At 36.3% G+C, this 25,722-nt stretch overlaps 1 pseudogene; it reads right to left on the bottom strand.

The window, feature by feature from the left end:
* Nucleotides 1–920: 920 nt before the first annotated feature.
* LOC101085491 lies at nucleotides 921–25,540 on the bottom strand (annotated as a pseudogene).
* Between the last annotated feature and the right edge of the window lie 182 nt (nucleotides 25,541–25,722).

Raw genomic sequence — 25,722 nt, 5'->3', positions numbered from 1 at the left:
AGCTGGGGGGTGAGCATGGCCTGAATGCTTCACCACAAATTCAAATTTAGGCTGGGGATTAACAGAAAAAGCAACAGGCTAGATTTAGAGTAAATTTATCATTTTGCAATGTTTCACTTGGCATGCAAATTTCTCTGCAATGAGGCCTTTGCCTCTACTTCCAAATTGGTTATGTTATCATTGTCCCTGCTGTCTTTAGGTCTCCTTGAAAGCAAAAGAGGAAGAATGAGGTTAGAGCCACAGTGGCCTTAACCAGGTCTCCAGAGAATTATTCAAGTAGTATAAACAGCACAAACATCAACACAGCTAAACTTCTCAAACTGTTTTTCCAAAGTCCATCTCAAATTTCACCTCTTTTAGGTAGTAACCCTACCCTTTCCTGGGGAAAATGACTTAATGTGTTTCTCAGGATTTAAGTTTGGCTTGTCATACTTATTATAAGCAACTGCTATGCTCTGGACCCTGTACTTGGTACTAGCACTTTGTTCCTATGTTTGTTATAGTATTTATTTTTCAAACATCTTAATGTATTTGTTTTCCTGCCTATCTCCATAGCTAAACTGTGAACTGGTTGAAGCAGACCCCATGTCTTACTTGCCTGTATATTTCACCACAAGGGCCTTCCAGAGTTCCCAGGACCAAGCAACCCCTGTGGCAACCACAGTAGAAATAAGACACTGGGTCTTAGTGTATGCCATCCAAGCACTCATGATCTAGTTATGGGAGTGGATAAGAAAATTTTCAGGCATCACCCTTCAGAGAAGTCTGTGATATAGGTAAACACGACTGTAAGAAATTTCCACCCCAGTTAGGAAGCAGGGTGTCTTGCTTGGTAGAATCAAATTAACATCATGCTTTCTAGCTTGGGAGTATTTTACAGAGACTACCTATGCAACCCACTAATATCATGTCAGAGAGGGTTAAACATCTAGATCCACTGTGGAAGAAATGGTACCTGATCCAACTGGGGAACAAGGTATAAGAAAACATGTGGCCAAGAAAGAGCTGTACAAATCAAACTGGAAATCTGCTTCTTTTCCCAGTGCCAAGGTCCCGGTATTGAACAAGGAGCTTAAAACAAGACAACACAGGCAAATATGCAAGTAATTTACCACCACCATAATACCAACATACAGGAATAACTGGGGAAAAGCAAAAAGTCCAGGATTTTACTGTAAAAAACAAAACAAAACAAAAAACAAACTGGTATGTCCTGAATTCTTCATTCTTAGTATTAGACTCAGTCTCCTGAAGTAGGGAGTGGCTTGGGTTACAGACATAAATACAATACATATAATAGATATGGCAAATTAGGTAAGGTTAAAAGCTACTTGTTGCTGCCTACTGACCCTAGGATCCCTTCCTGTTCATTGGTAGAATACCTGAAATTTCCCAAATTCCAGGTTTTTTTGTTTTTTGTTTTAGGAACATTGATAGTTTTCTTAGCATGTAAATATGTGTAGGGAACAGAGCCATAGAAAGACATAAAGAGTAGAATGCTAGAGCTGTAATAAATTTAATAAATAATCTCACTACAAAACTCATTTTAGGCATAGAAAAACTGAGGACCAAATAATAAAATGGGATTGTCCAACGTGTAAAGGTTCTGACATTAGGGCAATTGAAATTGATTTATTACCAACTAAATAACAGGTACTGTGTTAGGCAAGGTCATTGCTGTTATCTCACTTAATCGTTAGCATGACTCTGCAATTAGGGTTTTGTATCTTCATTTTACAAATGAGAAAGATGAAGTTTGGGATTTTCAACCAGTTTTCTTCAGATTGTACAGTTACTGAGTAACAGGAGATCCAGCAGTCATATTCAAGCTTAGGTTTAAAGCAAAGCCAATAGTATAGATCTAATTTATCAAGGTTTTGCAGAGCTGTCAATAAGCACAGTTTAGGTCATATCCTTTCCAAAATTCTTAAATAACAGTCTACTTTAGTTAAACATAAGCAAAATTTTATCATCCAATTTTGAATTGTATTGTTTCTATTCTCAAAGTGATTTTTTTTTTCTCTTCCAAGAGGGCTTCTTTCTTCCTTTGGGCTGAGGTTTCATCTGTGTCTAGGAAGGGTTCTGGCCATTATAATAAAAATCTACTTTTGCACTGGCTCAATTTGCTATGCATTGAGTGGTAAAATGGTAAAAGTAGCACCTCCACCTCTGGTATCTTAATATCCATCATTCTGCCCTCCTCACTCATGAACCAGAGAGAAGTCTGTCAAAAATATTGAGGCTATCAAGTATGGTTTTCTATTTCTCTCTTCTTTTATGGAGCTTTTTATTTTCCACCCTCACTGCCCTGATGCTTAACATAATCTCCAATCTTCAGAATGAGTCATCTGCCCATTACTGAAGCTCAGCCACTTGTACTGTAAAATGGATCAGGTGCTACAGGAAAGCACCCAAAAAGCACAGATGAATAGCAACATAGATAGTTACAGGTTGACAAGCGGCCTATAAGGTGAGTCAGAAACTAGCATTTTTGAGGACATGCTGTGTTGTATACTTTACATACTAGTACTACTAAATTTACTAAATTTATGTGTACACTAAATTTATGTGTACTTTACATAATACATACTACTAAATTTAGCTTATTAGTTTCTCATAAGCAACACTATCAGGAAGATCATTTCTATTGGGCTCTTACTATGTACCACACACTATTACAAATGCCAAACAGGAACGTACTTGTTCAGTTTTAAATAGTACTAACAGCTTTAACAACAACAACAATAGGGCGGCAATCTTCAAAACTGCCCAAATTTCAAATTCAATTAGTTTGTAGTAGCAGCATATAACATTTTTCCTTCTTGAACTTTGTTTCCAAGTGAGAGCAAACTTCAAAATCCTATTTAACTTTAGGTTGGGTTTTATATTACCTGGAATGAGTGTTAATCTGGATTATCGTCTAAAAGACAAAAGGCAAGAGTTGTTAGTGGCAGTCACAAGAGATCAAAGAAAGTGAACAATCCAAGGAGGTTTAATGTTATTTATTCCAACAACACTTTCCTTCCTGATTTGCAGACAGTGACACCGAAGAGAAAAGTGCTATGGTTCAGACTACATCGCTGGTTAACAGCAAAATCAGTGTTCAAAGTCATTCCTCTTGTTTCCCATACCAGCAGCCCTTCCACAATAATGCAAGTTACAGTCTCCAGGAATGTGGAAACACTGCCTGGGGAAACACTGCCGAAACCCAAACATGCAAAATCTATTTAGTTTAAAGAGACCCTACTTAACTATACTAAGGGCTACTTCGTTTTGGGTAACTATTCAATGACAGCATCCTGAATGACAGGATGCCTCCCTACTGTCTATAGCCAAATGTCAAAATTCTGTATTTTAGAAGTCCCTTAACTATCTGATCTTTGCTTACCTCCTAGTCTCACACTACTATGGCTTTTCACCTCAAAATAAATATGCTGGTCTCGAAATCATTCAACCCAACCTCCAGCTGGTCTTCTCCTTACATATTCCTCTCCTGCTCCACACACACACACTGACTGAATCCAGAAATTGCACTTTTACATGCAAATGATTTGTGTTGTCTTAAATATTTATGTCTATTTATAATTTATATACCTTTAAATAAATATATATAATTAATGTGTATAAATATATATCTACATTCTTTAAAAAATTTTTTAAATGCTTATTTTTGAGAGAGAGGGAGAGAGAGTGTGTGTGTGTGTGTGTGTGTGTGTGTGTGTGTGTGTGAGTGAATGGGGGAGGGACAGAGAGAGAGACACACAGAATCTGAAGCAGGCTCCGGGCTCTGAGCTATCAGCCCAGAGCCGAACACAGGGCTTGAACCCACAAACCACAAGATCATGACCTGAGCCAAAGTCAGACGCTTACCCAACTGAGCCACCCAGGCACCTCTATTTACATTCCTATAAAGATATACATACATATGTATAAATATTCCAGGTATCCGGTGTATCCTCCCTATGACCTGTGTTAGAGCTGTGCTCATCAATGTTCATTTAGTGAACAGATGAATTTGGCATTAGGACACACGATATAAAAAATTCAATGAGATAATTTCATCCAACTATAATTCCCTATCCTATCGTGTAGCATCTTGTCCTCCATAGAAATTCCTTCTCCCTAATGGATATGGGAAAGAATCCCCAAAGTTAGAGATATACACATAATGCAAAAGAATCTCTATATTCTTTCTATTTCTTGCTATCCTAAGTGATGCCAAGTGTCAGAAAATATATGCAGCAGTCTCCCAAAGTAAATGCAGGTTTCTGAGAAAGCTCTATTTTCTTGGGAGTACTTAAAATCAATTTTTTTATATAAGCAAAGGAAGACTGCAGCTCTTGCCACTAAAATTCAAAGCGCTATACACATTGTAGAGTGAAACCCAGGAAGATTCAGAGAGAATCTAATCTTGCACAGTGCAAGCGATAGACAATGTTATTTCCAACAAATTAATTTAATTGGTTCTACAATAGCAAGAGGAAGTAGCTTTGTGCATTTAGGTGTTCCCTTGGGTGCAGAGCTGAAAGTGGCTCAGAGAATACACAGGAAATCTACCGTAAATCAAATGTTCTTACGGAACTCCGTTCTTACCATGTTACCTAATTGCAATACAATTTTACATCCACATGACTAGTGCTGTTTTATTACTTCTTTAAAAGAATACTTGCAAAATGCACTTGATTAAACACGCCCTCCTATAATATGTTAGGAGAATTTACGTTAATAGGGCACAATATCAACTAATATGATTAAAAAATCTTATGTACATAATTTGGAAATGCCAAATAAATTTACCTAAACTATAGCATTTTTTTTTGCAATTTAAAGAATATGGAATGGGATGCCTGGGTGGTTCAAATGGTTACGTGTCCAACTTCGGCTCAGGTCGTCATCTCACGGTTCATGAGTTCGAGCCCTGCATCGGGCTCTGACAGCTCAGAGCCTGAAGCCTGCTTTAGATTCTGTGTCTCCTTCTTTCTCTGTTCCTCCCCCACTTGCTGTCTCTCTCTCTCAAAAAATAAATAAACATCAAAAAAAAATTAAAGAATATGGAAGAGCTTAAGAAGTTATGTTATCATGAAAGCTCTTGATTACAGTAGGAACTAAGGTTTTCTTTTTACTTATCAGCATTTTAAAAATATTTTCTATAACAAATTTATGCTACTTCTGAAATTAAAAAAACACTTATTATTTTTAAATGTTTTAAGTGCTTTGAAAGAGGAAAGTTTAAGGTACAGCAGAAACTAGAAGGAGACAACTGTCAGATGCATTGAGTAAAGGCTTTAAGACATGTCACCAGCTAGAACTCCAGAAAGAGGGAATACTATCCCACGTACTAGCAACAGTGTTAGCAAACATCCAATATTATATATGTGAGTAAGTGACTTAATGAACAAAGCTGCATAAAGTAACTGTTTTTCTAAAAGCAAATAATGTAGGTATACTTGAGAAAATGACGTAAAAGTCATTTTATAATGACTTTATAAATTAGTTTATAAAACTAATATCTTAAAAAAAAACCTATTTGAATATCCTTAAAGTAGGCGTTCTGCTTTCTACGTTCATATATGCTAATGAATCTGAAGTAACCTGTGAGGGAAGCAATATTTTATCTATTTCACAGATAAAGAAATAATACAGAGGTTATAAGGATTTATTCTCTCATTCATTCAAAACTTTTTATTGGAAACCTACACTGTGCCAGGCAGTGTTTTGAGTGCTGGAGAATCAGAAAGAAAGAAAACCCAATAGGCACTACCTTTATGGGAGAGGCCCTGTCCAGTGGGAGAAAGTTTCAAGGGTGGGATCTAGAATTGGCATCTCTAACCAGTTTCCAGGTTATATGTTTCTGCTTACCTGGGGATCACACCTAGGCAACAAAGGAAAAGCCCATTTGGTGAAACCTAAGGAACAATGAGAAGAGAGAGCGAGATAAGATGAAAGAGGCAGACTGGGACTTAATGGATTATGGTAACAATTTGGAATTTTATCTTTGAGGAGAGTCATTAAAAGCTGGTAAGGGAGGTTTAGGCAGTTGTCCATAGGATAAGATTAGTATTTTTAAGAACTGTTACTTGAGCTGTGGTCTGGAGAGTGGACTGGAGAGGGGCAAGGTCAGATGCTGAGAAAACAATGAAGAGGCTATGCCAGAGCTGACAAATGATGGTGGCTTAGACTAAATAAAGTAAGAACAACAGAGATGGAAAAAGTGAGCAGGTGTGACTTAGCCTAATTTCTATAGCTAGTAAATGGTAGATGTAATGTTCGAAGTAAAATTTTCTGACTGCATATTTGGTGCTCTACCCAATTGCTATTAAATATGTCCAGACTGGAAGCAGCAGCAGCAGCAGTAGCAGCAGCAGCGGCAGCAGCTGAGAACTTGTTGGAAATGCAGAATCTCAGGCTTCACCTGAGACCTGCTAAAGCAGAATCGGCACTCTAAGAAGATTGCCAGGTGTTTCACATTAACATTAAAATACTCTACCATAAAACAGCCACTTTACTTCTTACAAATTTAGAAAATGTATGCTTTTGAGTAGCAGAATTTGTGAAAGAAATTCAACTTCTCTTCCAAAGACGGTCTAGAATTTTTTTATTAGGACACACATACTAATAAAAAAAAAACACATGTTGCAGATATACATAGATAATGAATTCATTGAAAATCGTATAACTTAAAATTCAAAACAAGATTTCAGTTAATGACTATAATCTCTATCAAATTAAAAGTTTCTGGGTTTGATTTATTTTTCTACTCATACCTGAGATATGCTTACAAGAAAGGGAAATGATTTATTGAACAATTTCACTAAATCTAAAAATTTCTTTATGAAATTAGCATAGCTGACAGTGTCAGAATAATAATGTCAGGGGTAAGTAAAATTTGGGAATGAAAGATTTATTTATTCCTTTAAATATTGGCAACTTAAAGTTTACAACTATTCAATTATATATATATATATATATATATATATATATATATATATACATATATATATATATATATATATATAAAGGAATAAAACAGTAGACAATCTCCAACTTTCGTATCATGGTAAATGTTCACAAGCTGAACAAAATATTCACAGATTCTAATAGGTGTTCCATTCCCAATATGTTAAAACCAATTACAGAATCTCTAATGGCAGCTCATCTTTTAGGTACGTTGTTTAATGCATATTTCTAGCACTGTGCACTTTAGTTTTATCCTTTTCCTTTATAATTGAACACACAGTTGATTGGGCTTAAGGCCAGTGAATGCCTGATAGAGGCTAAAGTTGAGGCAAGCCTAATGATCTCCATCTTGCCTTAATTATATTGAGTTTATGAAACCTATGCTTCTCCTCACCACTCTCAGCAATTTCATTTTTATCTGTTTCATCCATTTGTATAAAGTAATAAAGGCAAAGTGAATAAAATATTAAAATATTTCCACAAATAGATATTACTTTACAAGCAAAGGTGGTGATGCATATGAACTGAACTTCTGGCTTATAGGTGGAGCCATTGTCAGATGGATTGAAGTGCCCTTCCTAAACTGATAAAGTTTGAAGTTGATAAAGAAAAATGATTTAGGGGGTCTCAATGTACAATGCACGAAAATGCAGGATGTACAACATTTGATTGAATAAGACTCAGTAACTATTAACTACCTGTCTATAGCTGAATTTATTTCAACAAATTAGTATTGAGGGTCCGTTTTGTAGCTAATTGGTATTGAGACACTATGTTGGTAATATGATATACCTTGGCCTCCAATAGATACGGTTATGAGGAGGAAAAAATGGAACATATTCACAAGTGATTGTATTATATTCACACATTTGAAAGAAATCTGAAAAGGCACTGAAGAGAAAGTAACATCTTAAGACCTTGGATTTCAATAGGTAGAAATACAGAAGTACATGCATTTCAAATAAGCAAACTCTAATGAACAATAATTTTAAGGTAGAAAAACACTGGATTCGTGATAAAATAGGAAGTAGAAAAACTGTGGACTATAAGATAATTACAGCTAACATTTATTAAATATTTTGCCATTCCCTCTTCTATAAATCACTGTATTTAATCTTCACAACAACCCTAAAGGGTATTTTACCTTTTCCATTTTACAGATAAAGAAGTTATAGCTAAGCAACATACAATAACTTGCCCAAGGTCATATAGCTAGTATACGGGGCAGGAGGAACTGGATCATTGTCTATAAAACTGGAAAGTCTACGTTATCCCATGTCCTTACTAAACAACGCTCATGGCATGCATATCGGGAAGTAGTACGAAATAGGGCTAGAATGATTAATTTCTAGCTTTGAAATTCCCTGATTATTCTGAGTTATTTACATAAGTGATATTGTAAGACTTATGGTAAGGCATCATCATCTCTATCCTTCTTGACTCATCCTGTACCCCCAACTGTTTCCTTTACTGCATTTTTCACAGTGTAGTGCATTAATCAAATACATGATTCTTCTAAACTACTCTATGGGTATAAACAGTTTCATTTATGTCCATATCTTCAACATGGCTAGGTCAGGCATCATGTAGCATAGATTAGGTAGTCACTCAATAAACAAATAAGTGGAATCTGAAGAGGAATCAAATTATCCTTTTGAAATATTGAAATACTGCGTCATTACTTTCAGAAAGATTACTCCCGAGTGGAAAAATGCTGATATTATGATAAAAGAATCCCCCTGCATTTAGGATGTCATATCTCTATCTGTTAATAATTATAGGTTCTGAGAAGCAAGATAATATGGTGATCATCAACAACATATTTATGAGTAGGGGTTGCAAATTCTGTATGAAATCACCACATAGCAGCCTACACTCTAATTTGAAAAATCAATTCCCAGTTGTCTTTTAAAATTCATATAGGAACATAAAGTGTGAAAATTAAATAGAAAATCAAAACAAAACAACCTTTTATAATCACGAGGCAAAGTTAGCAAATAACTACTATTTATCAAAGTGATTTACGTACTTCATTAATCCCAAAGTGGTTAACATTAGAAACATTCTGACAATTTATTTTCCGTTAGGATGAAAACATACGTATTCATGGATGTGCTGAAGCTGAACTATCAACAGCTTCATTCTTTTCCCTTTAGGATTTCACACAAACTCCCTCCTGTAGCCTTCATATTGTACCACATCCAAGAGAAGATCCTGTTATAATCATGGCTGTTTGGTATTCTGAGAACTAATTACCTTGGCTAGAATCTAGAATACATCTTAAATACTAAACTGTCTTGAAAGTGAAGACTGTCTGAGCCAGATCTAATTACTTGAGAAAACAACAGTACCTTCAGTTGAGCCACCCTGACATACCTTTGTAAGACAGTGACTAGTTAACTACTGTGGAGCCAGCAGCACAAAAGCAATTGAATCTACCACGGCTTAAGATTTTGAAAGCAGAAAGTCATATGATCCAATCCCCTCCTACCTCCACTGAACTCACAGGCATCTCTAAACCTGATTCACTTTGTAGTATTTATACTTATTTATTTTTCACAAGAAACTATTACAGTTTGCACTATTTTTGTCTTCATTTTACATATGAATCATAGACTGTACAGGGAATTGGCTTAAATAACACAGAGGCATGGAAATTCCAACTCAGGCAGTAAGGTACTATATACATCTGAAACACCTTACCTACTGATACTCCTACGTGTACCACAAGCATCACCAGTGCCATTTTTCCCATGACAACTACAATAATCACTATTGACTGTGATAGCTACTTTTTTTCTCTGAGCCTATATGAATTTTTATTAAAACACATTTGTCAAATTAGCTACTCTTTAAATAAGCATTTCTTATATGCCAAGCATCATGTTTTGTTTGGTCTTTATTTATTTTGAGAGAGAGAGAGAATGCAAATGAGCAGGGGAGGGGCAGAGAGAGAGAAGGAGAGAGAGAGAGGATCCCAAGGAGGTTCCACACTGTCAGTGTGGAGCTTGACACAGGGCTCAGACTTGTGAACCCTGAGATCACGACCTGAGCAGAAACCAAGAGCCACCTAGATGCCCCTCCAGGCATCATGTTAATGACTTTACCAGCATTAAATTATTGATCCCTTAAGAAGGCATTATTATCCTCAAGTGACAGATAAAACTGAGACTCAGGGAACTTCAGTAACCGAGATTATGGAGCTAGTAAGTTCATGGCCAAGAGTCAAATAAAGATCCTTCTGATTCCAAAGATGGGCTCTTAGTGTCCAGATGAGCCTTACCTTGCTTTACCTCAGTAGTTCTCAAAGACAGACTATAATACTCCCTAGATAGCATTTAGAAACGTGGGGGTATTTTTGGTTGTCCCAAAGTACTTAAGACAGGGATGCTAAACATCTTTCAATGTGCTAGAATGTCCTTCAAAATGAGTAACTGTCCCATCACCAAAATGTCAACAGTGCCCTCTTTGAGAAGGACTAAATGATCACTTCTTTTCCCATGACAGAGATGCTTCTCATGTTGGACATTAGCTAATGTATTGTCAAACAACTGTTGCCATCTTTGTATCTAGAAGGGCTGAATGAAATGGTAAAGGTTCTCTGATGTGGAGTTACACCTGCACATGGTAGTGACTTTTTTCAGGTCATAAAGCAGTTCTCATTTATGTCCCTCTAAGAATAGGATCCTTTATAATTTTAAATAGTAAATGAGGACAGCTGACATGTAAATAATGCAACTCAGCCCTTTGATCCCCTTTGAGTAATGCAAATTAATTCTGATAACTGTCTAAATCAAATACTCAGTGAGAGAGATATGACACTGTTCTGGCAGATGATGCAGAAATTATTTGCTGTTGTTGGTGATGGTGGTGGTGACGGTGGTTTGTTTTGTCGCTTACAGATATTCTGATAGGCAATCTATTTTTCCATCTGCACCTGTTGCAGCCAACAAAGGTGTTGATACAAAACAACAGTTTGAATATCTGACTATATCCCTTTTAACTCTCTCTATATATTTTTTTCTTTTTTTTCTTGTCCTACAAAGATTAGTGGTTTAATAATTCTCTCAAATGTTATTAAATGTAAACAAAAAAAAAGGTTTGGGAAGAGGAATAATATCATGGTGACAACTAAGAGGCCGGAGATTAGCAGTGGATTGGTCTTTCTTTTCAAAGGATACTTTAGCTACCTCATAAAGTGAGAAATATGCTTAGATCTCTTCTGGTTGGTTTCTTTTGTAAGTTAAAGGCTGGATATGCTTTGCTTTTGCTGGAAAATAATAGAATGAAAGATAAAGAAGTGATAGCAGTTTGCCATAAGATAACTTACAGAGTGGGTTTCTTTCAGTTACCATGTTAATCAACCTCAGGGGATTGAGGTGCATTTCTCAGCAGCCATCATATTCAGAAGAACGCTGAGAGTTCAAAGTAGCCGTTTCACAGAAGAAGAAAATGAGGTTCAGAAAGTTAAATGCCACCACCTCCCTTCCCCCACCCCCCGCCCCGCAAGGTTTCAGATCTAGTGAAGGTCAAAGTAATGATTCTAACCCAGGACAATCTATTCCCAAGGCTTGTGTCTACATCACAGGGCCGCACTGAGTTACCAAGCTCAGTGAGCAAAGGAGTGGTAAGAATGCCCTATGGCTTGTATATGGTCTCAATATTGTCAGCAAACATTCAAATACTATATTTATTTGTGCTTTATAATACTGTCAGGAAGAGGTGAGGGAATAAAGAATTACTTTTCTGGCAGGCAGTGAAGATAAGAGATATGAAGGGAATGTTCCAATGTCATACAGCCAAAAATTGGTAGAGCCCTGATTAGAGAGTAAGAAGCTGACATTAAATGATGCTCTCCAGTACAACAAATATCACCTCTCCAAGAGATGAAGCCGATGTGTAGAGCCTCAAAAATGCATTTACATTTACAAATAAGACTATCGCTCTAAGGAAAAGGTTTTATTTAGCAAAGCAAGTCTTGTGAATATCTATACAATGGTGTTTAGCCATGTTAATTGTTAATTAATGCATCATAAATTTTCAACAGATGTGGTAGTATGGGTGAAGTGACATCCTTTTCTTGGCCAAAATTTATCCTTAAGAAAACAACATAAATGCTCAAGACCTTAGCTTCCTCATATATAAAAGACAAGATTATGGCAAAGCAATTGTGTTCACAACCTAAGAGTAAGAATTAAAAAGAACTATAAAATATTTGATGAATTTTGGATGATCATATTTATATGACTTATTTAGACTCCTATTTCTCTCATTTTCTGCCAAACCTTTTAATACTAGACTAGCACATAAATTACATACATACATATACATGCATTCACGCACATGTGCCTGCGTGCACACACACACACACACACACACACACACACACACACACTTTAGTGATCCTGTTTATAAAATATATAAATACCATGTTTTACTAATTTGATATTAAAATACAGACTTCAAGCAATAGTAACATTTTAATGAATATTTCTTAAATTTTATTTGTTATTAACAAACTATTGAGAGGATAAGATAATCTTACACTAAATGTGGGTTTTTCTTTGGGAAATGAACGCTAGAATGCGAATATTGCTATACTTTGAGTTAAAAGCTACAATTAATAGAATGGCAATTTTGCATTAGTCAAAACTACACATTGAGAATAACTGTATGATTTCTTTAGCATATCTTTTTCAGAAAGGAAAATTATTGAGATAGTTCTTCTTGGAATTCTCCACCCCATCTCTCACTGGCTGTTTTTAATTTTAATTTTTTTAAAAGAGAGAGAGGGAGTGTGAGCAGGGGAGGGACAGAAGGAGAGGGAGAGAAAATCTTAAACAGGCTTCACGCCTTGCACGGAGCCCAAATGCAGGCTTGCATCTCAGGACCACGACTTCACGACCTGAGCCAAACTCAAGAGTCAGATGTTCAGTTGGTTTACTGAGCCACCAAGGTGCCCCAGACTGGGTTTTAAGAAGGGGATAATAAGTTCTTTGAGGATAAACACCTGATTCTGATTTAACAGCTTTGGGAGAGAGTAGTAAGAAGCTGGTCCTTCTCAGATAGGTTGAAACGGGAGAAACACTATAAATAGCATGCTGAGTTTTGAACACAGAGCTCCCACTTCTTCAGCAGGAATTTTATACATATTGTTGGGAGGAAATCTTGAGACTCATACATTGGCCTTCAGCACTTTCTAGAATTTGAGCAAGGTGACCTATGCAATTAGCTTAGGACCAGGAGAAACCAAGAGAAAGTATGTGGAGACTTGTAATAACTTGTTTCACCTGGGAAGAAGGAACAGCGTGGGTAGAAGGACGATAGTTTCCTTTTGTTCTAGTTGATAGTAGATGGGCCTTAAAGAATTTAAATACTTAAAGAGCTCAGTACTACAGAATATTCATCTGTAAGTGAGTTAATGGGATTTCTAAAAGGTTATAAATGATCCCAACTAGCCCACATGGGTCATTCTGCAGGAAACTCCAATACATCAGGAAACAACAAATTCAACAACATGTATGAAACCCATACCGATTTTTACCTACTCACAGAGGGTGAGTGATTGACTAACCCATATTCACGATTATGGGTGCAGCAATGATGTGGAGCCAGGGTGGAGGGAGGAGTGTCATATGTAGAACAGTAAACGATATAGAATATCTGTGTCAAGAATAGTGCATTTGGGGTGCCTGGGTGGTTCAGTCAGTATCCAACTGTTGATCTCAGCTCAGGTCATGATCTCACAGTTCATGAGTTTGAGCTTCACCTAGGGCTCTGTGCTGAAAATGTGGGGCCTGTTTAGGATTCTGTCTCTCCCTCTCTCTGCCCCTCCCCTGCTCATGTGCTCTCTTTCTCCCTCTGCCTCTCAAAATAAATAAACCTAAAAAAAAAAAAAGAGTACAATTAAAAAAAAATGAATAGTGCACTCAATCTCTGTTCAAGTTCACACAGAAGAAAATGAGATTAAATTTTAACATTTAGAGCATCTACTTATGGAGCCAGGAGACATATCTAACTTATATCTAACTTGAGTGCTAGGCATCATTCTCCCCGTTTTTGTAAACGAGAAAACTGAGGCTAAGACATCAAATAACTTGTTCAAGGACTCATACGTAGTAAGGGGTAGAGCAGAGTTTTATGGAAACCTGACTCTAAAACCTAGGTTATTGATCCTCATGTAGCACTGAGCTGAAAAGAAGGTCAGCAATATAGAAGAAATGACAGTAGACATGTTGATATTTTAATGAATAAGGCCTAAGATTTTCCTGCTTGAGATAGTTTATCACTAGTCCTAACTAGAACTATACAATCTGTGCTGCACAGTAAGGCAGGTCCCAGTGCCCCTATGGCTACTGAGGACCTGAAATGTGGCTAATCAGATATGCTGCAAGTATAAAATGCACATCATATTTTGAAAATATACTATGAAAAGAATTTGCAGTAATAATTTTATGTTTTGTTGAAGTAATAATATTGTGTATATATTTATTGAGTTGAATTTTATTATAGTGAATTTTACCTATTTCTTTTAACTTTTTAAAAATGCACCTACTAGAAAATGTAATTTTACATATGTGGGTCACCTTATTGGGTAGAACTGGTGCAGATCCTGAAAGAACAGAGATAAGATACTTTTGGCCTTTGAGGATATTGTCTTTTTTTTTTTTCCAAAGAGGAAAATGACTTGAGGATGTGGCTGTTGCTGAGCTTCTGTTTTAAAAACAAGAGCTTTCTTTGTTGCTGTGCCATGGTGAGACCATCAGCCTGAGAGCTGGGCCCTAGAAAAGACAAGTTCACTCCCCCTCCTCTTAACTAAGAATCCTTTTTAAAAAGTTAGTTTCCAAATCTGCCTAAGTATTTCATTTCAAAAGTGAAAATAATAATATCAACCCCAAGTTACTGTTATGGAAATTAAACAAGATAATCCATGCCAAGTGCCCAGTTTGGACACTCCTGAAAAAGAATGAAGTCTTGCCACGTGTAAAACATGGATGATAATAATAGAGGGCATTATGCTAAGGGCAGCAAGTCAGAGAAAGACAAATACCACATGCTTTCACTTATATGTGTAATCTATAAAGAACAAAGCAAACAAAACAGAAGAAGATTTCTAGGTACAGAGAACTATCTGGTGGTTGCCAGAAGAGAGGGGTTGGGTGCTGGGTGAAATATGTGATGGGTATTAAAAGGTACAGACTTCCAGTTATAAAATAAGTAAGTCACAGGGATATAATGTACAACATAGGGAATACAGTCAGTGTGTTTGGTGACAGATGGTGGCTAGATTTATTACAGTGATCACTTCATAATATATATAAATTTTGAATCACTATGTTATATACCTGAATATAATATAATATTATATGTCAACTACAGTTCAGTTAAAAAAAGAAAAGTTCTATCATTTTATAATGAGATACTGTCAATAGCTCCTCTCTTATATTCTTTTTTTTTTAATTTTTTTTTCAACGTTTATTTATTTTTGGGACAGAGAGAGACAGAGCATGAACAGGGGAGGGGCAGAGAGAGAGGGAGACACAGATTCGGAAACAGGCTCCAGGCTCTGAGCCATCAGCCCAGAGCCTGACGCGGGGCTCGAACTCACGGACCGCGAGATCGTGACCTGGCTGAAGTCGGACGCTTAACCGACTGCGCCACCCAGGCGCCCCTCCTCTCTTATATTCTTGATGAGGTACTTTTTTTCTTTTTTTTTCCCCTACATGTATAATGTCTCTTTGAATTCACTTAATAAAAAATTGAATAATGCTCAGAAGTCCACTAAAAGAGTAACTTTAACAGGTCACTGAAAGCTTATTTTATATCCCTCTGAGAATACCCTAATATTTACTTAATATTCAAAGATGATACACCTCTTTCTAAAACGATAGAGACCATACTTTGTACAAGATGATGGTACCATTATCTTAGATTCATTTGAGAAACTGAGTTCATATGAATGTTCCATATCACTGTGGTCTTCATATTCATCTGTCACTGTCAATAGTGATTTCTCTGACTTGCTGCACTTAGCATAATGCCCTCTATTATTATCCATGTTTTACAAATGGCAAGATTTCATTCTTTTCTTGGCTAAGGAATGTTCCATTGCAATATTTCATTGTGTATATGGGTATTATATATGTGTGCGTGTGTATATGTATCTTTATCCATTTCCTATCAATGGGACATTTAGGTTGCTTTCATATGTTGGCTATTGTAAATAATGCTTCAGTGAACACAGGGGTGCACCTATCTTTTCTAATTAGTATTTTCATTTTCTTCAGATAAATTTCCAGAAATAAAATTGCTGGATCATAGAGTAGTTATACTTTTAATTGAGGAACTTCCATATTGTTTTCTATAATTGCTGTACCAATTTACATTCTCACCAACAGTGCAGGAGGGTTCCCTTTTGTCCACATCCTTGCCAGCACTAATTTCTTGTATTTTTATAATACCCATTCTTACAGGTGTGAAGTGATATTTCGTTTTTGATTTGCTTTTCCTTGATGATGAGTGACATTGAGCATCTCTTCATGTTTCTGTTCGCCTTCTTTATGTCTTTGGAGAAATGTCTATTCAGGTTCTCTGCCCATTTTTTTAAATATTTTTTTAATGTTTGTTTTTGAGAGAGAGAGAGAGAGACAAACAGAGCATGAGCAGGGGAGGGGCAGACAGAGAGGGAGACACAGAATCCAAAGTAGGCTCCAGGCTCTGAGCTGTCAGCACAGCGCCCAATATGGGGCTTGAATCCATTAACAGTGAGATCATGATCTGAGCCAAAATCTGTCGCTCAACCGACTGAACCACACAGGCGCCCCACCTCTGCCCATCTTTAATTGGACTGTTTGTTTGTTTGTTTAGATATATCTCTATCTCTATCTATCATTACCTACCTACCTACCTACATACCTATTTTGAGTTGTGCAAGTTCTTTATACATTTTGGAAACTAACCCCTTATCATACATATCATTTACAAATATCTTCTCCCATTCAGGAGACTGCCTTTCTGTTTTGTGGATGATTTCCTTTGCTGTCCAAAAGATTTGAGTTTGAAGCAGTCCCTTTGGTTTATTTTTGCTTTCGTTGTTCTTGCCTCAGGAACAGACCCAAAAAACTATAGCAAAGACCTATCTCACAGAGCTTACTGTCTTTGTTTTCTTCCAGGAGTTTTATGATTTCCAATCTTACAATTAAATTTTTAATCCTAAAATGGTAGAACTTTTAAAGTGCATATTCGTTTGAAACTTACTTAACATTTATTTTGTGCTAGGCACTTCTCTCCTGGATTATCTTATTAGGTCCTCTTGTTCTCAAACCAACCTATAAGGTAGGGATTTTTACCCCTATTGTGAACATAAGGAAACTGAAGTTTAGAGGACAGAAATAATTTGTCAAGTTGGCAAAGTAAATGAAATAGTAGAAAATGGACACATCAGCCCATTATTTCTGATCCTCTCCCTATAACAAACATTGATTAAGTGGGTGGGGCCAACATTGTATTAGTGTTTAAAATGGAATCCCAGGGGCGCCTGGGTGGCGCAGTCGGTTAAGCGTCCGACTTCAGCCAGGTCACGATCTCGCGGTCCGTGAGTTCGAGCCCCGCGTCAGGCTCTGGGCTGATGGCTCAGAGTCTGGAGCCTGTTTCCGATTCTGTGTCTCCCTCTCTCTCTGCCCCTCCCCCGTTCATGCTCTGTCTCTCTCTGTCCCAAAAATAAATAAACGTTGAAAAAAAAATAAAATGGAATCCCAGATACTATTCACTACTTTAAGGAGCCTTCCTTCACTAAATGCCACTGTGTTTGAAAACTCCTCCTTGACAACTGCCTCTAGAGAATTAAGAATATCTTCCTTAGAGGAAAGAAATACAGTTTTGGAAGACACATAATCAAATATGGTCTCTCTGCCTAAAGTTTTGGCATTTCTTCACTCATGTGCCTCAGGATTAACTATAAAATGTATGTACGCACTGTATATAAAATATATGTTTAAAAATCTGTAAAATTTGATCTTATGTCACCCACCCACATATTTTAAAACTCTGTATGTCTAAGGGAAAAGTAAAACATCTATCAACACCCTCCTATCTTTCTCTCCTACCCCACACACAGGTACAGGGACACATAGGACATATATATCTTTGGTCAACTTACACTACATCTCAGCTTTAACACCACTTTCTCCAAGAATTCTATCTTTCCAAGTAAGAATTTATTCCTGTCCTGTATGTTCTTTGAAGTTCTTTTATCTAACCTTTATAACCTTGTATTTTAAATGTATGCTTATTGGCCTGTTCCTGATGAACTGTAACATATAAACAGCAATGGATTCTACTTTTGTGTTGCCTCAAGTATTTATAAGTTGGGGGAGGACTCAAATAAATATAATCCAAAATAAGAAATAAAAAATCAAAGTCACATGTTAACATTTATTTAAAATGAGAAAATAGGGGTGCCTGAATGGCTCAGTTGTTTAAGCATCCAACTCTTGATTTCAGGTCATGATCTCACAATTAGTGAGTTTAAGCCACCGTGTTGGGCTCTGCCCTGATAGTGTGGAATCAGCTTGAGATTCTCTCTCTCCCTCTTTCTCTGCCTCTTTCTCTGCCCCTGCCCCACTCACATATGTGTGCGCGCGCTCTCTCTCTCTCTCAAAATGAACTTTAAAAAAATAAAATGAGAAAATAAACCACATCAAAATAAAATACTGAAAGTTGACAAATAGTACAAATATCCTATACACAGAGAAATAACATTATAGTTTTACCAATCAATCAATCAGCCTAACATCTTTCTCCCTTTCTCCTCCCCCCAACCCTTGTCTCTACACACACACACACACACACACACACACACACACACACAAAAAACTTCTGGGTCTAACCATTTCAATTCTAATTGCTCTTTCACCATCCACATCATTCCAGCGTGCAGCAACTTTATACTGTGTAACAGTTTATAGATAGGCACCTTTTGATCATGGAACCCAGTGAGGTGGCAGAGTGGGCAGTAGGATTTCTACATACCATTTCTCACCTGAGGTGACTAGTCCTAAATTAATATACACAGAACTAACTGTGAACCACATGTATCTGTGCTACTACATCCTAACCATATGCTAACTATACATATGCAGTACGTATGTTTGTAAGTATGTGTATATGTATGTTTCTATCTATCTACTTCTCAACACCAACTACCCTTTGCTGGATCTCCAAAATGTCCTGACAATTCCAGTGCTACTCTTCTTGGGAAAAGTGTGTAGTAGGAAAGCTGGGGTATAAAGAGATAGAGGTTCTTATCAGTGCATTAAAATAAAACAGATGGATTTTGCAACCTCTCTAAAATACGTGACCATGTGAACATACTGCCAAAGCCAGGGCTTTGGAAGGGCCTGTATATATGCTTCAACTTATTATGCATACAATAAATCCACTTTTGAATATGAAAGAAGAAGCATGTGTCTTTTGTTACTTTTGAATCCCTTTTTCCTAGTCCTGTTCCTGAAATATAGTAGGCCCTCAAAATATATTAAATGAATGATTAAATTTAATCATAATAGTTTTGGTCACATCTTCATAACCCATGGGTTGCTTTGTAAAAGAATTTAAAATAAAACAGGGGAGTTGTTAGTCCAGCTTAAGATGCTCCCATAACAGGATTCCCATAACAGGAAGATGTTATGCCCAGCTTAGAAAACAGCAACAAGTTTCATCTGGTGCTATGCATATTAAAAGCACATTATTATTATTATTATTATTATTATTATTAATTATCATCATCATAAATATTGTAATTATACCCCTGTGTATCCTTAAGGTACTTCTTTCCTCTCTATGATTAAGAGACAGTGGAGAACCTAGCTTTTGAAATACTTTTTCACAAAGAATTTATAATATCAGAGACATGAAAGAAAAGATCACGAAGGGTACATTAAGTTCAAGGGAGTTATACTTGCCAAAGGAGAATGGATGAACAAACTCTGATATACTCATACAATACAATTACTGCTCCAGAAATAAAAAGGAATAAACTACCCATGTATGCTATAATATGGATAAATCTTCAAATAATTATGCTGAGGTGAAATAAGTTAGACAATATGCTGTATGATTCCATTTATATAAAATTATAGAAAATTATAGAATCTATAGAACTATAGAAAATGGAAATGAATTATGATAGAAAGCAGATCAGGTGTTGTGAGGATGGGACACCAAGGGTTGGGAAGAAATAATAGGCAAGAGGAAACTTTTGGGGGTGATGGATGTGCTCATTATCTTGATTGTAGTGATGGTGTCATGGATATATACATACATCAAAACTATGAAAGCATATGCTTTAAATATGTACAGTTCATTATGTATCAATTAGACATCAACAAAGATGTTAAAAAGTTAAAGGAATACATATGTATTGTTGCCTTTCCAAAATAAAAAAAAAAAAAAAGGAATCAGCATTATATAGCACAGGCCCTTGAGAGGGTAGACCCAGATACATCCCAGATGTGTCCTCATTTGGCTAGATTTGTACGTCTCCTTATATAAATCTTTAGATTGCTTCACCAATTCCTGAGCCTCCTCAAAGATTTATAAAGGGTAATATTTAGTAGAACATCCTTATCAGCAATTCTAAAGAATCCCTATTTCTAGAGTGTGCTCAAGGCCAAGAGGGATTTGACAAAGCAAATAATAGCCTATGTAATGAAAGAGAAATTCTTCTTCTAAAACAAACGCACGGCTTTCTAAGACAAATGGATTAGTCCCATTGTATTAGAGCAAACTTTTTACACATATGACACAAGGTCATTTTAAGTGAAGGAATACTTGTTTGTAGCAGAAGACCAAACTTAATATTGGATTCATCTTAAAGGACATTCCATCTATTTATTAAATATCATGATGTTTGCACTGGACATTTCTGAAAAATTGACTTTACTAGTTAAGGAGAGGCTTTTATATAAATAGTCTGTGCCCCAGAGATACTGGGGTCTCCTCTGCCTCATTTTTACTCCATGTGGAATGTTTCTTGAATGAGTATACAAAGAAATGTTAGTAAATATGAAACATTAAAATGAATACAGCTTGGCTTATTCATTTTATCTAATTTCCTTTTGGAAAAAAATGAAAAAAAATTCAAGATGACAGGAGACAGTCATGGCCAAGACAGGCAAGGTGCATATCCTAAAACATCTGCTTTTATGTATATAATAATTGTTTCAATGTTATAATAATCCCACATCATAGGTAAGACAGATATCAATCTTCGCATTTTATTTTAAAAATAAAGGTCTCTCTGGGGCACCTGGGTGGCTCAGTTGGTTAAGGGTCCGACTTCAGCTCAGGTCATGATCTCTTGGTCTGTGAATTCAATCCCCACGTCAGGCTCTGTGCTGACAGCTCAGAGTCTGGAGCCTCCTTCCCATCCTGTGTCTCCCTCTGTCTCCCTCTCTCTATGCCCCTCCCCTGCTCATGCTGTCTCTCTTCATCTTTCAAAATTGAATAAATGTTAATTTTTTTTTAAAAAGGTCTCTCATAAATTTATATTTTCATTGACTTCACTTAAAAAAAACAGAGAAAGTCTTCCTTCAGTCTCTCCTGTTCTCTCTCATCTTAAGTCTGATCTTCTGCACCTTTAGTTTTTCCTATGCTTATATAGACAGGTGTAGACATTTGAGTGTTTCAATTCCTATGCCACCCGTGACTTTTTTACTGCTCCCCCAACACATTGTAATTTCAGGGCCTATTCTTGGCCTTTGCTTAAACACTGACTGGTTCCAGTTCTTATGGTACTGTGTCTCCAATGCTAAATTACTCTTTTCTATGGATTTTCTGATCCCTTCCTTAGATTTAATTACTTCCCCTAAAGATACGTATAAACAGCTCTTAATACATATTGTTTCCCTTGCCCTTTAAACACACATGCTTTTTAAATGAAATTATTGTATGATAGGTATCATTTACATATATTTTTCTCTTTAACTAGACTGTGAGCTTCTTCATGCTGAACTAAATATGATCTGCAGTTAAGAATTTTCTAGAGTCAGGGAGACCTGTGGTTTGAATGCTATCTCTAATGCATCTAGGACAAGTTTTAGACAAGTTACTTTCTTAATGTCATCTTATTTTTTTATATGTGAAATATAAATCATGACACCTGGTTTAACAGGATATGTTAAACAACATATAATGAAGTACTATATGTAAGGCATGCCTGGTACATAATGTATGTTCAACAAACGATAACTAATGTCATTGACGTTTTATTGCTATTATTGCTTTTACAGTGACAGATGACACTCAGGAAATCAAGATGTGTTTTTGAAGAGCTTTCAGTTATTCTCCAGGCGGTAACTCCTTGCAGATTTTCAGGGAGAAGAATATTACAGAGATCACGGGACAATATTCCTGAAAGCAAACTGACCCTCACAAACATATTGGTGTGATGCGACAGAGGTTGCTATAGTGCAAATGAAGAGAACCGCAGCCACAATAAGCCATCTGGGGTCTTCTGAGACATCCAGCTCATAGGAGATAATGAAAACATACATCACCCGTAACCTTTTAGGCCAACTGGGCTATTGAACATAACAGGACATAATGGCTTTCCTGATGTGTCAGAAATTCTCCACTCCTGCCTACAGGTAGTTCATCAAATTGTTCTATGCTTATTGCTTCAATCTGCATTTAGCTTTAATATGCCCTATATGCCTGAATCTTTTCTCCCAAAACCTTCAAGGCCCCAGGAAATTATTGCTCCGGAATGCCATACTCACTAAGTGACAAAGACCCTGAAAGTTGAAAATCAAGCCTGCTACACTACAGAAATAAAAAGGAGAGAAGTCATGTTAAAAATAAACAGTTTCAAAGATTTCATGAAAAAAAGTCAATGCAATTTGCAACTTCATTTGTTCTAGTGACAAGCTGATAAAATGTTGGTGGTACAAATGCATCAGAAAATTTGACACAAATTGAAAGTGACTACACATTCCATTATCCCAAACTCCCTTGGTAATGGAAAATGATTTTTAAAGACAGTTTCTAATATGTCATAGATGTACGAGGCTGCCTATGGGAAATAATACCCTTGATTATCAGGAAAGATAAGCATTCAAAAGAAGGCAAGGGCTGCAGTGATTCTGTGATTGAAGCTTTACTACCCCGATTATTGGCTATGCAAAGAACTTCACTAAGAATACTAAAATATACAAAGAAAATTGTTATCAATGAAATACACTTAAAAATTGGGGTATGGAAATAACTCATGAGTCATTACCAGAAAAGTCAGTGTAGTTAGTCAATAATTAAAGCTTGCCATGTTCAGTTGGTTCAGTGCCCAACTCTTGATTTCGGCTCAGGTCACAGTCTCACGATCATGACATGGAGACCCAGATCAGGCTCCATGCTAAGCATGGAACCTGCTTAAGTTTCTGTCTCTCTCCCTCTGCTCCTCTCCCCCGCTCATGCGCACTCTCTCTCTAAAATAAAACAAACAAAACAAAGCTTGCCAAGGTATGAATTACAATTTTTCTAAAAGAGTGTTAACATGTATTTAAAATGGCATTCTATTCATTGAAAAGAGTTACTTAAAAATACTAAAAATAATGCACACCAAATTAAATTTTCTCTAGAAACTTTTGAAATAAAAGTATAGTTGGAATTTACTATTTGGTCTTTTGAATTTATTTCATTTTTTTATAATATGGCTTTGTAACATTAGTATGTTGTATCTTATGCAAAAAATGATTATACAATCAAAGAACCTAGATTCATGATGGTTGGAGAAGGTATAGGATACTAAATATTTATGCTAATACAATAACATTATATCAAAGTACTGATTTTCTTTATTTTACAGGGAGAATTGATCTCAGAAATTAAGGGCTCTTCCCAAGGCCACACAACTAATAAGTGATAAAAGGGGGTTTGAATTTAAGTCCATTTCACCTGAAAGACTCGACTATTTCTCCTATGCTATTTTTTTCCAATACATTCTGATCCTGAATTTTAATTAATTCTGAATATACTTTGTTTCATCCTTGATAATCATATATTAATGCAGAAAACAGCTTCCAACTCATCAATATGAAAAAAAATCACTCAATTCATTTCAAAATATTTACTGAAAAGTTATTAGTTCCTAAGTATCATGCTCAGTAGCCATTCACCAATAGCCATTATATGACAACAGTAGTAGTTTGAACAATTTCAGTTTCAAGTAAAAGAAATCCAGTCCAAACTGACTTAAGCAGCACACAGAAATTTATTGCCAGGACACTGGTGATTTTCCCATAAATGAAGGAAAAACTACAAGGGCCAGAGAAGCTTTGGGTCTCTAAGAGATTGGGCTTGAACTGTTTCTCATCATGACTCTCCCCATCTCTCACTTTTACTTCTGTTAAGGTGTTGGCTTCATTTACTCAGGTGTTAGGGTTAGGTTGAGAAGAGAGAGGCCCACACTTCCTTGCACCTGCTGTATGCAGGGCTCCATATGTGCCCGGTGCCATTTGTTGTTGTTGTTGTTGTTGTTGTTGTTGTTGTTGTTCTGAATCAAATTTAATTTCTTTTATTATCAAAAGTTAAGAGACACTTTCTTCAGTCTTAGAAATTTTTAGTCTTAGTATAAAATAAATTATCCCATGTCTTACACGTTATATATATATATATATATATATATATATATATATATATATATAGCTGAATGTTTCTTCCATCATCACTGTCACTTCCTGATTCATTCAGCTGCAAATCATTTCTTAAAGTACTCATCAGAAGGCCACTGTTCTCATGAGATCTACTCAGGCCAGCATCCATATCAGGAATCCTGCACTGTGGCATGGCAGACATGACAGGATGTCCTGAGATACAAGTTCCTGGCTCAGAAGGAGAGAATCTGTACTCTTCATTGTCTGAGTCACTGGAACTATCCTCACTACCTGAAGATGATGAACTTTTAGAATCAGATGAACTATCACGACTACTTATGTAGTCCATTAGACTAGCTTCTGCCTTCAGTTCTCTTTCAAAATCTTCCATTGGAGATGCTAGGACATTCCATCTTCAGAAGGGGAATGTTTTATAAGATTGGGAGTCCTAGCTAAATTCTGCATTTGTTGCTTCTGTTGGTCTATATGATACGTATGCAATATGATACATGTGATAACAGACATGGCCTCTCTAGCTCTGAAGCACACTGTGACAGTCTGAAATGTGAGAAAGTTTCCTGCAGCTTAACACATAAAAACAACAGGGAAGGATTCTAACTGGCCAGCTACATTCACATAATGATCCATTACCAATCTTTGGCCAAGGTGATGCAGCATTATGGTTCTTTAGGCTTGGGGTGCAAGGCCACCTCCATCATCTGGAAGATGGGTGCTTTGGTTGGGAGCTCCACAAGAATTATAGGATTGCAGTGGAAGAAGAGCAGTTTCCTAAAGAACGAGGCCAGGGAAGTGCAACAAGTTGAAGATTAGGAAAGCATAGTATGTTATCAGAATTAGCAGACATCAAATATACACTGGCTAACATTTGTCAAACATGTACTACATGACAGGTATTATTCTGAACATATTACATGTATTATATTATTTAATCTTCACAATAACATAAGAAAGGGGTGTTTTATATTTATATATATATATATATAAATACACACACACATACATATATATATATATACATATATATATACACACAGACACACACACACATACACACACACACACACACACACACATACACATTGTTTTAAAAGTTTGT

This window comes from Felis catus, chromosome D1 (genome assembly GCF_018350175.1).
Source record: "Felis catus isolate Fca126 chromosome D1, F.catus_Fca126_mat1.0, whole genome shotgun sequence".
Classification (NCBI taxonomy): domain Eukaryota; kingdom Metazoa; phylum Chordata; class Mammalia; order Carnivora; family Felidae; genus Felis; species Felis catus.
Note: the sequence above shows the minus strand (reverse complement) of the source record. Positions and strands in the feature narration are given on the sequence as shown.